Genomic DNA, 14617 nt, shown 5'->3' with positions numbered 1-14617 from the left:
CTATTGTGAATTAATTATCGAGCTACCTGCATTCATAAAGTTACCCACCTACTTTCAAATGCTAACGGGCCTTTGTGTAGGGTCACCGTTCCTCAGATTTGAGTTTTCAGACTTTCCCACTGTACGAGTTTGTTCTCATTAGAAATTAATAACTATAGCTAACTAGACTGAGGTAGGTAGGTACCTACTTACCTTCTACAATTCAGTAGAAGAACAGGCAAGGAAAGAACTTACCTATATCTTATCTACCTATTCTATATACAAAAAAATCGGTATGCTTTAATAATAATTTTTAAGTCTTTACGTTTTACCGGGTTTTTTTATAAAACGGCTCGCGTATCCAGAAAATTATTGGACATTTTAGTACCGGTATAGCAAGAACCGGTAAAGAACGTATTACGTTACACGTACCTACCTACCTTCATTATCTACCTGCAAAGCGGTCTAGCTTCTGAGTCAAGCAGTAACTATTATAGTACCTAACTTAGGTAGTACCTACGTACCGATTTACTGCGATCGCACATAAGTGATGATGCGGTCCAAAGTGGAAATCGTTTACCTGGAAGGAGAATAGCGTCGGCCGTCGAGGAGTAAAAGTATTCATGTGGCTCTCAACTTTGGAATTTTAAAATTTAATCCTAAAACTAATAATAAGTATGGACTTTAATAAGCTGGCCCCATTTTTCGGAAGGTAGGTAGGTAGGTAGGCAGTGATTTCAAGCTCCACCAAATCTTTTTCGTCTTCATCTTTTATAATGCAGCTAAGCTAAGGACTTTATTTCTCAACTTCTCTTCTGGTTTTCCCCTAGTTCTATTGGTTTTATTTGGATTAAGTATGCTGAATAGGCCTTTCTGGCCGCTACAGCGTCACCACTTTTTCGGCAAGCGCGAAGCTTAGCCTAGAGGTGAGCTCTACGGGTCGCCCCGCACACCCGCACGTCACCCCCGCTCGCCCGCACCGGTTTAGAGCGGGGGCTATGCGGGTGTGCGGGGCATCCCTCCCCGATTTGCATTTCGACCTGTCGCATACTATACCTATATGTTTCCTATGAATCATAAATGGTGTGCTGATGCTTGAGCGGGCACTAGTAGAAAATAACGGTGTTACGACAGACTCTTGGGCCCTGGCAAAGCCTGCATATCTACCTATTTCTAGTCTCTTTAAAACATGTTCCCCCAGGTTCATCAGGTTCATCAGGTTCATCAGGTGACCCGCCTGCTCGTTTGGTCGTTATCTCTCTATCTCTATTTAAAAAAAATGTTGGCAACCCTGTTAGGTAGTATGACTTTATCGGTATTTGATACAGGGTGACTCAATAAAACTTGTGATTTCTGAACGATTTCTGAATATTGATCGAGTTAATTTTGAGTCACCGAATTATGTGTGTTTAAATATTATAAACCTGTTTTTGAATGTTAACGGACGATTCATTCATAGTAGAACAATTTATTCTGATCACACATCACATCACTTCATTATCCATCCATACTAATATTATAAAATATGCGAAAGTGTGTCTGTCTGTCTGCTAGCTTTTCACGCCCCATCAGTTTAACTGATTTTGATGACAATTGGTACCGAGATAGCTTGCATCCCGGGGAAGGACATAGGCTACTTTTGATCCCGGAAAATTAAAAAGTTCCCACGAGATTTTTCAAAACCTGAATCCACGTGGATGAAGTCGCGAGCATCATCTAGTTATAAATAATTAAAGTCTCCCGACGCGCTGAGTTCCTGTTTGATCGGGCCAAACTCAAATCAAATCACTGTACGGATTTTCATACGGTTTTCACCGATAGAAAAAGGAATTATTTGAGGTTATAATAAGTAAAATTAGGCCAGCAACCTGTATTGTACCTACTGGGTTAGACTTTAATTTTTGAACATTTTGCAAAAATAATCTGTCGCTGTTGTTGTAAGATGAGAAAAAATGGTCCGACCTGAAAGCTTTCTTTGCGTGCACTGCATAAATAGTAGGTGTATACTGTATATGCTACCTAGTCATAGTTCATCTACCGTGCGAAGTCGGGGCGGGTTGCTACCTTGCTAGAGTAGCTAGTAGGTAGGATATTTTAAAAGGTACGTTTGAACCTTCGAGGAGCAGGTAAAGTTTCCTTAGCAACAGGTAAATGGGCGTAGGTTCTATTATTATCGTTCGGAAGTCGGCTATTATTTGTACTCCTTGGCTATTACCTATAGTACCCTACAGGTTGAAATGGCAATCGGGGAGGGAACGCCCCGCACACCCGCACATCCCCCACGCTAATCCGGTGCGGGCGAGAGCGGGCGCTGTGCCGGTGTGCGGGGCGTACCCCCACCGGCTGCCTCATACCTACCCCAATTGTCATCTCGATTGGCACAGATCGTAAAACTCTTGCAATAGGTACCTAAGTACAAGTTTATTTGAATAAAAAATCTTTCTATTTACGGGATATATCTGCGGAATTCTGCTCGCGTCTATATTGCCAAATTAGGACCGAGAGCCATATAAGGCATAAACGATAAACATTAACATTTTTTAAAACCGATTTCAAACTAGGCAGGTAGTGTAGTTGACTACCCATCTATTTTATTTGGTACTTCACATCGTTTCCGGTAACTAGAAACTCATACTAAGGGTAACTATTACTTCTATTTGCTAGCGATAAAACTTTTCATGTTCTTTTAACTTCTTGATATCAATTAAAATGGCATCAAAGGCAAAGAGCATTTCATTGATGTTTCACTGGCCCACTGACCAAATAAATTCTCGTACGAGTAAGTAGGTACTTAAAAGTTGGTGGTATACCGTGTATCAGGATCGTAAAATTCGCCCGTTTTAATTGCCATAAGCGGTTTATTTCATTGCAACATTTCCGTAAAGGCTACGGAAGAGGCTGTGATCGACTAAAAGCGAAGTTTAAAGAGTGCTCACTGCTCTCTATGGTCGCTCCAAATCGAGAGTGAGCACAAGCTGTTCCAACCAACATTTACAGGCGGGGCATATGAATAACAAACTGACAATTGTTAAGGATAAGTGGAATTAATACGAAGCGATTTGCCTCCTCATTTCTAATTCGAACCGCTAAGATTTGGAATTTGGACCAAGGGTCTATAAATTTTTAAAAAAAGTGGCTAGTGGACGGTCAGTGTTTAAAATGGAGCTATTTACCAGGATTAAGGAATGCGCGCCACTGTAGGGGGCTCTCGGATGCGCTGGTTTTTCTGGCCCCAGATTGTAAAACTTCGCTTCTATATTATATTTTGTGATTGCCATCTCGACCTGATGGTTACTTATACCTTATACTTACCTTATTTAATAATTTACTTTTACCCTGCAGTCTACCTGCAGCTCGAATCGAGTTGGTACGATAAGTAGGACGATCTATTTGTTTTTGTGGCGTAGACCTCTTAAAATTTTCAGTGGACAAAGCCACGGTTCGTTATTCCCGTTATTTGTTTATCGTTAGACAGGTGTCGATGGACGCTATACAGGCCTTGTAGTATGTTTGTTCGCGTGGATTTTGGTAAAAAAATCGGGATAAAAGTAGACTATGCCCGTCTCGGAGAGGAAAGTTCTGTACCCGTCAAAATCGGTTAAACAAATGGGCCAGGTCTTCTCATACCTGGGCGCGTTTGGAACTTTCGTAGATTTATTTTTAAGTTAGCGTAATGAATTTTGGCCGTGAAAACAGACACTTTCGCATTTATAAATAATGAATTTTCTGCATCCAGTACGTATATTTGAGCCGACTAGCGAATGCACTTTTGTGCATTGAATTATTCTGTACTGACGTCTACGTCTATTTAAAATAGTCTGAACAAATAAATTAAAATTCATTAATACTTACTTGCATCAGCTTCAAATCTAATGATAGATTTTAAAAAGTCCTGACTCACTCACTGACTGGTTTATTAACACTCAGCCCAAAGCCTTGAACCTAAAAAACTGAAATTTTGCACAGAGGTCCCCTTTATAATGTAGACAAGGAATAAGGCAACTCAGCCTCTTAGGAGCGCGCGGTCTCTAGTTTATTCCTCAGAATCAGGCTACGATTTCAGAAATGTCAAATGGTTGCAAAAGTATAGCTATGGGAATAAATTGTGTTTCCAATGATTTACCGTATTATCGTAATCAAGCCAAGATACCGTTGGTATCTACAAACAAAAATAGTGTTATCTCATTTATTTAGAGTCGTTGAACTCTCCCAAGACGATCTAAAACTCGAGCATGTTTGCAAATCAAAAATAGCTCTCAAATATTTTGCGTGTGGGATGCGGTTACGGGTAATCGACATGTTTTTTAGAGTTCCGTACCTCAAAAGGAAAAATGGAACCTTTATATGATCACATTGTTGCCTGTCTGTCTGTCGGTCTGTCAAGGGTACTTCCCGTTGACCTAGAATCATGAAGTTTATAGGATATTTTATGGAAAACATTGTAATTAACTAAGCAGGTACCTTTACTTAGGAAGACTTTCGATGACGAAGGACGGAAATCGGAAGTGTACACCTTGACCGCAACAGACCGAAGGGGAAGGGAAGGGACAAGAACGTCCTAACTACTAAAATAACAGGCTACCTACTTTAGTATTTTTTATCTTTTAGACGAAGGCGGTAAACTAATTTATTTTATTTATTCGAAATTGTAGTTCCAACTGTGTTTCCAAACGTCTACCTACTAAGTTTACAGTTTATAAAGAAACCATTTTACAGATATACATGTCAATAGGGCCTTTCATTTACATGTACACAGGCAAAAAGTTGAATTTTTTCAAGATCTACAGGACATAAAACTACAAAAATGTGGAGCTCTGTTTTTCTGTTACTCGTCTGTCATTAAGCGTGTATTCACACGTACCACAACCACACCACGTCGCAGCGACAAAATGTGGTCAAGCTGTGGTTACGTGTGAATAGTGTCGCAGCGGCTTTTTGCAGTTGCGTTGTGGTACCGGCAAAATGTCGATGTGGTTGCGTTGTCGCTGTCGTTGCAATGTGGTAACCACGTGGTCATGTGCAGTTACTCCGGCTTTCGTAGAGGAAACACGGCTTGACTGAACGTAGTCATGGAGGAAAGATTTTTGTTGCTATCCTTGTTATGGCTTTTATTAATAAGAAGAAGACGACGACGCCGCCGGTGGTGGCGTTGCCGTCGCGATGTGGTCGCATTACACAGGTGGTCGATAACAACGGCAAAATGTGGTACGTGTAAATTGAATATTCATTTTCAATACAAAATATACGCCCGACCACATGGCGTCGTTGTGGTGTGGTTGTGGCTGTGGTGTGGTTGTGGTACGTGTGAATTAAGCCTAACACACGTGGGTGGGTTTAAGAGTTTAATTTAACCTCAGGTAAAAAAAGTTGTATGTTGGGGGTTTCTTTTGTCTTTGATTACAAATTTACAAGTAAATGCTGGACTGTGATTTCGCCTGATAGAACCTAACTGATATTATGTATACTGTAACAAAAAAGTCCTTATATCCCCTATAACGGCTTGTACCGGCAAGTTAAATTGACTTTAGTTTTTGTCTACTCTGTACAATAATGTGGTGACTGGAAAAGAGAGCTGATTTTAAAAATTAGGACTTCCTAAAATAAGCTCTGATAGCCTAGCTAGTGCTTAGGACGTCCGCCTTTTAATCGGAGGTCGGGGGTTCGATCCCGGGCACGCACCTCTAACTTTTCGGAGTTATGTGTGTTTTAGTTACTTAAATATCACTTGCTTTAACAGTGAAGGAAAACATCGTGAGGAAACCTGCATGCCTGAGAGTTCTCCATAATGTTCTCAAAGGTATGTGAAGTCTACTAATCCGCACATGGCCAGCGTGGTAGACTATGGCTAAAAACCCTTCTCACTCTGAGACCCGTGCTCTGTAGTAAGCCGGCGATGGGTTGATCATGATGATGCTGAAAAGAATTGACCCTGCTGGTAATCGAACCGCGGCGGCGGTCCTCCCAGTTATAAACCCATGTGCAATATCGCATACGCTAGGGAGGTCTGCTGGGAGGTTCGCTGGTTATTCGCATCTAGTTTCAAGTAATTTGTCTGAAACGCGTTTGGTACAAATGTGCTCTGGATATTTTGTTTTAACTAGTTAATTTACCACTTAATTACTTAACTCATGTTTGTAAATGAAAGCTGCATTTTCGTGATGAATTTCTAAGATAGATAAGATACCTAGATACCTAGGTAATAACTAAATATAATACCCGAAAGATAAAGTAAAGTAAATCCGAAAGTAAAATATAAGAAAGTTAGGTAAAAATTTTACCTCTTTGTCATCTCATCTGAGAAGGTCACTGACTATTGAGTTTTAAATATCTACTTAGATCTTACTTAGATGCTTAAACTGAAAAATATTTTTAAAAGATAGAAAGTAGCTTCCCAAAAATGAAAGGAAACTAGACTTACTTATAATACGCGACAGGTCGAGATGGCAATCAGGGTATGAGGCGGGGGATGCTCCGCACACCCGCACGTCACCCGCGCTCGCCTGCACCGGGTTAGTGCGGAGGCTGTGTGGGTGTGCAGGGCGTTCCCACCCAGATTGCAATCTCGATCTGTCGCGTACTTACACATTGCTAAAAATTAAAATATTCTAATGGACGATGGTCTGTGACTGTCATAGTTCGTCGTACGGTAAGACTTGACGATCTCACCTGGTGGTAAGTGATTTTTTTAGACTTTTTATCACGGAAAATCAAAGAGTTCCCCCAGCATTTTAAAAATCTAACTCCACGTGAATGAAGTCGCGGGCATCAGCTAGTAATTTATAAATCCCAAATTGCTTCTGCCAGGAATCGAACCCGGGACCTCTCGCTTAGACCTCAGCACTCACCACTAAGCCAGAAAGGTTGTCAGTCTCACTATAATCGCATAACATATGACCAGACTCGCACTGAATTTTGATGTGCCGCGACGACGACTCAAAGCTCTGTGTGAATTCGCCCTAAGCTTATTGTGCGATGCGTCATGCCTAATGTATTAGTCTCGAGAGATTTTTATCCGCTTTTTCCCTTATTTTTGTTTTGATAAATTAACCCCAGCGTTGCAGAATCGCCCTGTTATGGAAACGTATAAGTTTGTTAAAAGGATTTTCATTTATTTGTCATGAAAATGAAATTGAAAATAATACTTATATCAAATTTCGGTGCCCTCAGGTCAAGTTTGCACATCTCGAAATCTTTCAACGTTGTCCAAATGTACAAACTCGTACTACGTCTTCTAGTAATCAGAGCTTCAAGTAAAAGCTCGTTGTTGTCTTTAGTAAGAGTTAAATGTCAATAATAAGTACCTATACTTATGTACTAAGTTTAAATAGAGAGAAGTGTAATTAGGGTCTTATGGATCTGACATATTATGGATCTGATTAAAAGATCCCAAAAAATTTAGAATTAAAAAAAAAAAGTACCTATACGGATACCTAATGGTATTGGAGAAAGGACGGAAGAAGGATATTTACTAGCTGGGTTAACTGTCATGTTAAAAGGTACCTAGTCGGGTAGTTAAATGTATGCGGTAAAACGTACTTTTATGACTGATAACACATACAGCAAATACAGCAAATATCAAGTCCTTTCTCTACGCATTATATGCGTGGAAAACTGGTTATACGAACAGCGGCCCTAGCGGACTTTTTAAAAGCTCTAGTTTTTAATAGAAAATAATAATTACTAATGTACTACAAACTAAAATGAAGTTTTATTTAATCAAAAAAATACACTGGTCCGTCTAGCTGTTCTGCAAACTATTACATAATATAGGTACATTTTCCAATAACTTTCTCACGATCAGCCCAATCACTTTCAATATCTTCATTTAACCCCGTCTGTATTAACATTAAGACAAACACTTTCTAACGTAATTATATATTTGCAAGCATGAGAAATCTATTGTTCTACTGTATTATACGGAATTTTACATGACACGACAAGGTTCCGACGACACGACAAAGATGTTTCTAACAACAACGACGTCTAATTTAACTTCATGGCCAACCCATCGCCGGCTCACGGCAAGAGGACGGGTTTCCACTCATAGTGAGAAGGTTTTGGCCATAGTCTATTGGTGGTCCAAGTGCGGATTGGCAGACTTTACACATATTTGAAAACATTATGGAGAACTCTCAGGCATGCAGGTCTCTTCACGATGTTTTCCTTCACCCTTGAAGCAAGTGATATTTAATTACTGAAAACGCACTTAACTCGAAAAGTTAGAGTGGCGTGCCCGGGATCGAACCCCCGACTTCCGGTCAGGAGTCGGACATCATAACCTAACTAGGCTATCACAACAAATTTAACTTACGGTCAAGCAAGAATATGAGAGCTTTCTAGTTTTTACTTATAGGATTTTCAAACTGACTAATCCCTGCAGCCTTGTAAGTATATGCAATTTTTCCATTCCTTTAAATAAACTCTTATGTTAGACGATTTTTTTTTGTTGAGTGTCGTATACCTACGTATATTATAAAAGTAATGTGAATCTTGCAGTGGGTATCGTGTCTCATTGTTTATAGTTTTTCTTACATAATTCATGCTTTGTGTGTATAAGATTAGTTACTTAGGGAACTCTTTGATTTATGCTTATAACAACAATAGATAGTGAATATACACCTAATTACTAAGCTGAGACGTGATTAACAACCAATTATTTTTAGGGTTTCGTTGTAAATCAAGGAATCCTTACAGTTTAGACCATATACCTACCTACTCAGTGGTTTAGACATTCTGTCCGTTGCTCCATAACACTTCGTACACGTCCCGCCCTTAACAGTGGTCTATTCACAGCACAGCACTGGGACCGTCAGTTTGACTTTGGAGTAAAGGCAAATGTTTAGCTGAAAATTTCCTACGCTAATATTACCTATTCTGTTCAATACACAAATGGCGGGGAAGACGGATGGAGAGTTTAAAAGTAATTAGCGATGGGACCAGCGAACATCCATCCTGGGAGGTAGGGCTGCCACACTTCGGAAAATTATATCTATTTTTATAAGATTCAGCTTAGTAAATAATTGATTACTCGGCAAAAAGCTTATGAACGTTTTAAATCCTAGTAGAATTTTTAGCAATCCGAAAAAGAAACATATTTAAGTCTAATTTTAATGATTAATATGAAAACTTAAAGTCAATCGTTTAAAAAAAGTTATGAACTGTAACTATAATGATTTATTATAAAGATGACGGATTTTGCTAGTGTCGTCTCGACCGGTCTGTTGGTTTTTGCGTGACAGCACAAGCAAATAAACATAGGTACAATTACCTGCAAAGTGACTGACTGACATATCAACATACAGCTCAAATTGATAGCTGGGTTTAGACACTTTAGAACGCTTCTTGACTTTTTTTATAACATGACCTATAGACCTCTATTCTGAAATGATATACAGAAATTCCGCCCTAGAGAAACAGAGGCCGGTCAGCTAGTTTTATTATCTAAATAGCGATTGTGCAGTCAGAAAGAGATCACAATTTCGTAGAGAGTTGTCTCTGTCGTTGAGATCGATAAAACGTCACATAGGTATGAAGTGACAGAGACAACGCTCTACAAAGCCAGAATCTCATTGTAAAGGTCGATGTACAATATTTTTCGGGATACTGTAATTTGTGCCAACCCTATCCAGTGCATCGAGGCGGCCATGATTAATGACGCCGGGCAAAGAAAACATCGCTTTAGCTTTAATAATGTGTGCTAGCGAACTTCCACCGAATCCCGATGCATTGTACGCTTCATTTTTGCTCAAATTTTGTATAACTTAGCGCGTGAACAAAGGCGTATTTTAGAACTTTTACGTGAAAATTCGTTTCACTAAATGTGAACATTATTAAAACCATGTTCTCTCTCTCTCCGGTCGTTCCTTCATTGCTGAAGATCGTGGTCCTGGCAAACTGCCCTCGAATGGCTTATCTGTTTCCATCGGCTTCTGTCGGTGGCCATTTTTACAATGTGATGAAATCCACACCTGCTGGACTCCTTTAGCTGGTCGGACCACCTAGTTGGTGAGCGGCCTCTCGGTCTTTTGCCCTCAGTGTTGCCCGTCACTATAAGCTTTTCTAAGCTGTCGTCCCCCCGCCGTATGATGTGGCCGAAATATGAGAGTAATCGTTGGTAACATATGGAGGAGAGTCGAGCAGTGATCCCGAGTTGCGAAAGGATAGACACGTTTGTGCGCTTGGCAGTCCACGGAATCCGTAGCATCCGCCTCCAGCACCACATTTCAAACGCGTCTATTCTTTGCCTTTCTCTTGTTTTGATAGTCCATGTCTCTACTCCATACATAAAAATTGGGAAGATTAAGGCACGAACGAGACGGGTCTTGGTTTTGAGTGATATGCCTCTGTTCTTCCAAATCCCAATTAATCCTGTCATGGCATTTTTCGCCATCGCAATGCGTCTCTTTATCTCTGGCACACAACTGCCATCATTGCAAATTTGGGATCCAAGGTAGATGTAATTCTCCACGACATCCACAGATGGTATTATATTACAGTTAGCCAGCTTACCAGCGCGATCAACTATCATTAACTTGGTCTTACTCCTGTTAATGGTCAAACCCAAATCCATACTTTCTGCTTCTAGTTTTTGTAAAAGTTCTTTCATGTCCTCCAAAGTGGTGGTAATGAGAACTGTATCGTCGGCATAACGTAGGTTGCATATTCTTTTTCCTCCTATTGGAAACCCTTTCTCCCAATTCTCTGTTGTTTTGCGGATTATGTACTCGCTATAAATGTTGAACAGCATAGGTGAGAGGATACAACCCTGTCGTACGCCTTTCTTCGTAGGAAACACATTAGAACACTCGGTGTCAATCCTTACAAATGAGCGGTTGTTGCAGTATAGATTCTGGATAAGGCCAACAAGATGTTGAGGCACTCCCATTTCTGACAGTACCATCCATAGCTTGCTCCACATCACGCAGTCAAAAGCCTTACTGTAATCAATGAAGCACAGTACAGCAGGACTATTGAACTCCCTACTCTTTTCTATAATCTGCCTGATATTGAGGATTTGTTCTCTTGTCCCCTTCCCTTTAACAAAACCTGCCTGTTCTTCGGGTATCTGCCGATTAAGATAACTTTTTAGGCGCTGATTGATCACGTGTAACAGAATCTTACTGGCGTGTGATATTAGGGCGATAGTTCTGTAGTTGCCGCATTCCATGGTGGAGCCTTTTTTATGTAATGGTATAAAGACTGACTCGGTCCAATCCACTGGCCAGTGTCCTGTGGTCCAGACCGCGTTACAGATTTTCGTCATTATGTTAATGCCTTCTGAGCCAAGATTCTTAATGAGTTCCGCTGGGATGGCATCTTTTCCCATGTTACTTAAGCAAAAATGAATTAGGTTCATATTTAAAAACCTCTCGTTCGCCTTTAAAGTTGCTTAATTGATTTAGGTCCATTAGAAACAGCGAGTTTTGGTTCATCAATAACTTCTGTATATAAAGTTCTAGGCTAATTCTTGCAACGCTTGTATAAATAATGTCGGTCACGTACCTTGCCTAACCTACGTCGGCCGCGTCGGTCGCGCATAATATGAATACATCTAGACTGCGATATTGACAGGAGAAGTTCAGCTGTTAAAATACCCTACCTTGAAAACCTCCTCCTTTTTCTATAGCTGTGCAATATGCACCTCACTCCAAACTCCAAAATGGAATTCAAAGTTAAGATATTACGAAGTGTAGGTCCAAAATGAAATTCATATAACTTGTGTATAGGTTTCTGAATTTGACAGTATCATACCCATTTATAATCACGGAATCTTATCTCATCACAAAGCCGACGAAAGACCTAACTTCTTTATCAGTAGTGTGTAAAACTTTCTTAACATTTTGTGAATACGCCAGTGTTGTACGTCGGAATGTCAGCTCTGAGCGCCTTTGTTAATTACATTAGCACATACCTCTGTACAGTTGGAACCTTTGTGATGCCGACCACATTTGTACAAATGTTGGGTGCTTACTGCCAACTGGGACAAATGTTTGTTCAATTCAAAGCCAAGATTTGTGCGCAGTGATCGGGAACATTGTTTTCTGATCAAGCATCCTTTGACATTGGTCAGTACTCAGTAGTCTGTACTAAATGCCTGCTTCTAACCTTTTCGCTCCAAAACCTGCTGGGCGATTGTCTAAAACCTGCATCAATCATTATTACAATCTCAATTGTTCTGATTGGCTGAATTTGTGCGATTCTTGTTGCAACAATGCATTGTGGCCAATAGTGAGCGAGCATTAACCAATCAGAGATGATTGCGATCGTGACATTGTAGGTGTCAAACAACCGCGGTATGGCCACTGGTAAACTGATTATTTTAATAGGAAAAACGGAATCCTTATAGGATCACTTTGTTGTCTGTCTGTCTGTCTGTCTGTCTGTCTGTCTGTCTGTCGGTCTGTCAAGAAACCTACAGGGTACTTCCCGTTCACCTAGAATCATGAAATTTTGCAGGTAGGTAGGTCTTATAGCAGACATTCGGGGAAAAATCTGCAAACCGGGAATTTGTGGTTACATTCCACAAAAAAAACATTGTGGTTATGAATTAATAATTAATATTTTCAATTTATAAGTAAGATAACTATATCAAGTGGGGTATCATATGAAAGGTCTTCACATGTGCATTCTAAAATAGATTTTTATTTATTTTTACACATCATAGTTTTTGAATTATCGTGCAAAATGTCGAAAAAATACGACTGTAGTACGGAACCCTCGTTGCGCGAGCCTGACTCGCACTTGGCCGGTTTTATAATTAAAAGTTACTTAAAAAACATTGAGTTAAGTACAAAAATGAATAATTTTTGACTTCTATACGAATATAAGCCGATAAATGAGTTTGACATTACATTTTGAAAATACTTTTCACGACGGGATAATCTTTTAGTCTCATAGAAAAAAGATAATTCGAGTGCATGAACTCCATGTGGATAAAATTGCGGGTTAAAAAGTGAAGACGATGAAGTACTTATCTATAGTAAAATTCAATAAGTTCTTCATATTTCTAAACCTATGTCACAATGATTAACAGAAGGAAGAAAAAGGTCGAAGGTACAAACAACTTGATGCTATTTTCTTAGAATATACTACCTAGAGACTTTCCATTATAACCTTCGAAGGCTTGATGCTTACAGATTGAACCTAAGTCATTGAGCAATAGACGTATGACCTACTACGAAGAATGTAATAGGTACCAGCTCTCTGAAGAAATGTTTAACCAACTGTTTTCTACCACATATAATAAAAATGTTAGTATCGTTTCTCCTCTAATACGCAGACTCAGAGAAAAGTATAGAAATTACAAAAAAAAAACTGTGATTTCTAATCGGAGGTCGGAGGTTCGATCCCGGGCACGCATTTCTGACTTTTACCAGCTTATTTAAAAATAAATTTATTTTAATTTATTTTAGTTTTAAGTTAGTTTTGTTTTTTTAGAATTAGGTTTATTTAATAGAATAACTGTCTATCCCTTTTTAAATATACCAATAAAGAAATAACAAAAAGTATAGAAATAAAATTAAAATACTATTTCATACGTGCCATCTAAGATTCGAAACAAATATTCAAATGAATTGACAAGTTCTTTTGAATCACCAAAGATCTGCTAGGGCGGCTAGGACGTTGATAAAGAAAATATCTAGCACCACGCACGCCCCACCTAATGCCTAGAACTTTATCTATAAGTTTGTTCAAAATTACAACCAGCTGTTTTAATATAAGAACATACTTTCCCAAACTTTTAAAAAGTAATAAAACCTAACTTGGCCTTACTTGGCCCAACATTGGCCAGTTCACACACCCTGCAGGCCACATCACATACAACTATAGGTACCAACAATTGCCTATGTGCAGACAGTAAAGAACTCTTTGTGAAAAGAGTTGTTAAACTTTTTTACAATGCTTTGTGTACTTTCACAGCGGTTTGAGCACGATGTATGTACTGCTACAGTAGTTTAGTGGTCACAGTTTAGCAATCTCACAGATTCGTAATGCACATTTACAGTTTTTTAGCGGATGACATCTTTACCACTTGTATGAGTTATCTAAGTATACCGTACTCAGTATGAGAATTTTTTTATTGTAGAAAATCCAATTTTCATTCATAGATTCGGAATTTCGAAATCGGTAGATCAAGATGTTATGTACAACAAACCCGTGCAGCAGAGGCTGGTATTACCGAATCGCTATTGACAAATCCCAACCGTAATTACAATAAGTTTCATTTACATTTAAGGTTCCTACATTTTGCTTAGCGGGTCTATACCCCCTAAGACGTAAATAACAATAAGTAAGGTCCATTTTACTTTGAAGATAGTTATCGATAGACTAACAGTCAGTTTTAGCCTTCTTTGAAGTGCCTTGATAATGGACAACGGCAGTCGATACCTTTGTGTCTTTGTCCTAGCACATAATACGTACTATATTCGTTAGCCAACTGTATGGTTGCTTAGCTGTGATATTGCGGAGCTTGGATCGCTGTATTTATTTTTACTACCCCTCTTACAATGGCTAATGTACACTTTCTTACTAGTTTTATGCTTTTAAAGAATTAAGTGACTTCGTATAGGTAGTAGAAATAGGATTATTTTCTACTAAGTTGTTGCCGTCCATGACTCTGTTGTCTACGTTAAATGCA

General features: G+C 39.2%; 2 protein-coding genes across 11 annotated transcripts in view; one reads left to right on the top strand and one right to left on the bottom strand.

The window, feature by feature from the left end:
• The window catches only part of LOC117984903 (zinc finger protein OZF-like), a 228809-nt gene that overhangs the window by 34575 nt on the left and 179617 nt on the right, over window positions 1–14617 (bottom strand). The gene's annotated exons all lie outside the window — the stretch shown is intronic.
• Fas3 (fasciclin 3) overlaps window positions 1–14617 on the top strand; it is a 186630-nt gene that overhangs the window by 385 nt on the left and 171628 nt on the right. The window lies entirely within an intron of this gene.

The sequence above is a fragment of the Maniola hyperantus genome, chromosome 9 (genome assembly GCF_902806685.2).
Source record: "Maniola hyperantus chromosome 9, iAphHyp1.2, whole genome shotgun sequence".
NCBI lineage: Eukaryota > Metazoa > Arthropoda > Insecta > Lepidoptera > Nymphalidae > Maniola > Maniola hyperantus.
Note: the sequence above shows the minus strand (reverse complement) of the source record. Positions and strands in the feature narration are given on the sequence as shown.